This window comes from Nanorana parkeri, unplaced genomic scaffold (assembly GCF_000935625.1).
Source record: "Nanorana parkeri isolate BGI_ZX_2015 unplaced genomic scaffold, ASM93562v1 scaffold241, whole genome shotgun sequence".
NCBI lineage: Eukaryota > Metazoa > Chordata > Amphibia > Anura > Dicroglossidae > Nanorana > Nanorana parkeri.
The window spans coordinates 896,949-900,406 of NW_017306509.1; positions in this window are offsets into that span (position 1 = coordinate 896,949).

Below are 3,458 nucleotides of genomic sequence, written 5' to 3' on the forward strand. Positions count from 1 at the left end.
ACCCGGTCCTGTCAATAAAAGATCTATGTCTAGTCTTCTGTTTTCTAATGTGTCTTTTCTTTCGGGTTCGGTTTATCTTTTCATCTGCCGCGGCAAGACTTACCAGTTAGGTAGAGGTAGAGGTATTGTTTTGCATTCTGTCCCTAGTTCAGATATTTGTCCTTTTTTTCCTGTCTTCTGAATTCTGCTGCGTTTGTCCAAATCTTTCCAGCTTGTTCCTTATTCATTTTAATGGTCTTCCGCTGATGGGTCACAAGTTCAATAGAGTTCTTTGTAAGTGTTTATCTTTTATCGGTTTTGCAAAAGTTAGAATTATTTTGCAGTCCATCAGGATAGATGTGGTGACTGAGGCTCACTATTAAAAAATTGGGTGGTTGTGCTTCTAGTTGCTTCAAATCCTACATTTTTCACAACCTTTGCGGATGATTGTCGTTTTAGGTTCACAATTGGTCGTGTGGATTATGGGGCATTCTTTTGTGTACTGGGCCTGGAAGAGGGCGAGTCATATAATTTATTCCAACATTTTGGATCTTGACCCTCAGCGTTTTCGGGTATTAAAGACCAGGCCGCCCCCTAATATTTTAGTTATACACTTAGGAGGCAACAATGTGGGTACTTTTAAGACTTTGGACATTCTTTTTTCTATAAAATACAACATTTACCATTTGAAACTAGTGCTTCCTCATTTGATTATTATATTTTCTGAGATTATTTCCAGAATTGGTTGGAAGTCTTCCCCTAATATGAGACATCTAGAAAAAATAGGGAAACATCTCTTTAGGAGTCCAAATTTATGAGCCAACTTTCTTGCCTTTCTTACCACGATTCTGCTTTAGAAGGGGAATTAACTGGTCTTCACTGATCGGATGGTGTACATTTATCTGACACTAGATTAGGTATCTTTAACATTGGCATTGAAAATGCTATTGAACTGGCCATGGTTGTGGTGGTTGCCAGCCTCATTTTATAATGGACTGGCAGGTGGGTGATTTATTGGGGTTGATTTACTAACCTTATAAACACACCACAAACATGTATACACCTCTGTAGTGTGTTCCCTCCCAGCATGTTCTATGGGTGGAATCTAAACACCTTTGTAGTGTGTACACACCCAGCAGGTGTGTTGTGCAAAGCCCTGCCCTGAATTGCAAGGTGATGTTGTGTAAATTAGCTCTACATTGTGTTGCTTGCGTTGATGAATGCAGGAATGTAAATGCATGAGCTAACCATTTTTGTCTAAACTGTGAAGCAGCATTATATATGCATCATGTGCATGATTTTTCCATATATGGCATTAGTGGAAATATGCTTACAGAGACTTTTTGGTTGATAAATACGCTTTGCTGTGTAAAAATCACACGCACCTGGTGCGTGCGTGTGTTTAGGTTAGTAAATCACCCCCATTGTTTCAGATTTATATTATTTAAACCTGAGCTGTCATGGCTAGGTTTAATTTATGGTTTATGATTATTTTATTAATTACAATACATTAAATAACTATTTAGAATATATTATGAATAAAGAACATGGCCAGTTTAATCCAATTATATATTTGTGTAGTGTATTTATTGATTACAACATATCATTTGTTGTCTACAATCCCATAATACTGTTCTGCAACACTGTATATCACAGCTTGTTCCTGTGATGGATTATAATCTCAGGTTAAGTCTACTAATTTGTATAAAAATTGTAGTCCATCACAGGAGCGAGCTTGGAGTGGTTGCTACTTTACAACACACATAGTGACCATGGGGAACAAAAGTAGCCACCCTCCAGAAGGAAGGACAGTATCAGCATGAATTTGATATTAACAGTATTGGTAATAGTTAAGGTACTTGAATGCATTTTTAAGATCCAACTCCTGAGTGTAGTGTCACTTTAAGCACTCAGTTTTTGGACTTTACTATAGGTTTGATGAATGGCGTGCAAACTGAGCCCAAACACATTCTCTGATTCTTAACCAGCAACTGCACAGTGATAGCTGTTTGTTATGACCACTTTAACAATATGCAAATCTTTATTGAACATGGCTGTAAGAAGGAGTCCTTGTTGTGGCATACATAAAATAGAATGACTGCAAATGAAATACAGCTGTGTAAATCAGTTTTACTGTACCACTGTATTATACCATTTAATAGCCAATGAGTGACTACTTTATTCCAATAAGTGATCCAACTGGGATGACAACAACAAATTTACAACACTATAATATCATTATAATTAATTTCCTGTGTATGGTATATCAGATTGATTTATGCCCATTTTACCAATGAATAATCACATAGAAGTATAGATGTGTGTCAAAAAAAGTCACGTTTTGCCAGTGCTTTGACATTTTTTAGATTATTTGTAAAAAGAATAAACAATAACAGTGAATGTTCTACTTCCCTTTGATGTGTATTGTTATCCAGTGTCAGCAGTCATATGTTATAAATAAAGTGACCAGCTGTAATGAACAAATTGTAGATTATGACAAAAACGTTCATGACTCATGTAATCAACAATGTTTTGTCATTTTTTTAAATTACATGTTATTGTTTTGCCGACATTAGAGAATTGTAACAGAAGGTTATATTTTAAATTGCTGTGTTATAACAGTCAAATCGCAAAATCCAATCTGTTAGGTTGGACTTCATTTTCATTTTTTCTCTTTCTTATTACTTTGGCAGATTACAAGCAATTGCCAAATGCAGCAATGAAGCTATAAGCATGTGTCCAAATCATTTTCACAGTGCCACCCATCTTATTTTAGTAAGTAGCCCAGCTCTGAGTTATTTATATGCGATCTGTGCACTAGTCAGGGCACTGTATTTTGGGAAGGCCTCCGTAGCTGGAATTTAGTCTCTTTTTTGTTCAAATGATAATAACCAAAGAAAAAGAAACCTACGCCATCAGTAAATAACTGATGAATAACAATAGTGATGTATAGGCTGGAAACCCAGCAGGTATAACAGCATTTGACTACCGGTAATATGAGGACCTAGCAATGGAGGCTTTTCCCACCCAAAGCTCTGTGTGTGTGTTTTCACTTTAAATACTTTTCTCACTGCAGTCTATATTAACCCTTAGAACCCAGGTTTTTTTAGGGAATATATGATAATATATAACATACATGTTATATTATGTTAGATATAGAAATATAAAACATAAAAATATATTTGAAAAGGTTTACAGCATTTATACATAATACTCTTTTTGTTGCCAGATCATTCATTTCAACAACAATTCCACCATAAGATTATGCATTATATATGCATTAATCGTATTTTAGGCATGTTATAGTGCAGCAATCATGGATGGTATCACTCATGTGATACTATGGGGTCTATTCACAAAGCTGCCGAGGGCAGCCGAGTGAATGACCGATCAGAAGTGAAGTGAGCCGAACACTGTTCGGCTATTCACTTCAGGCTGGTACGGCTGATTTCAGCCGTACATCGGGTTTCTTTTTTGTG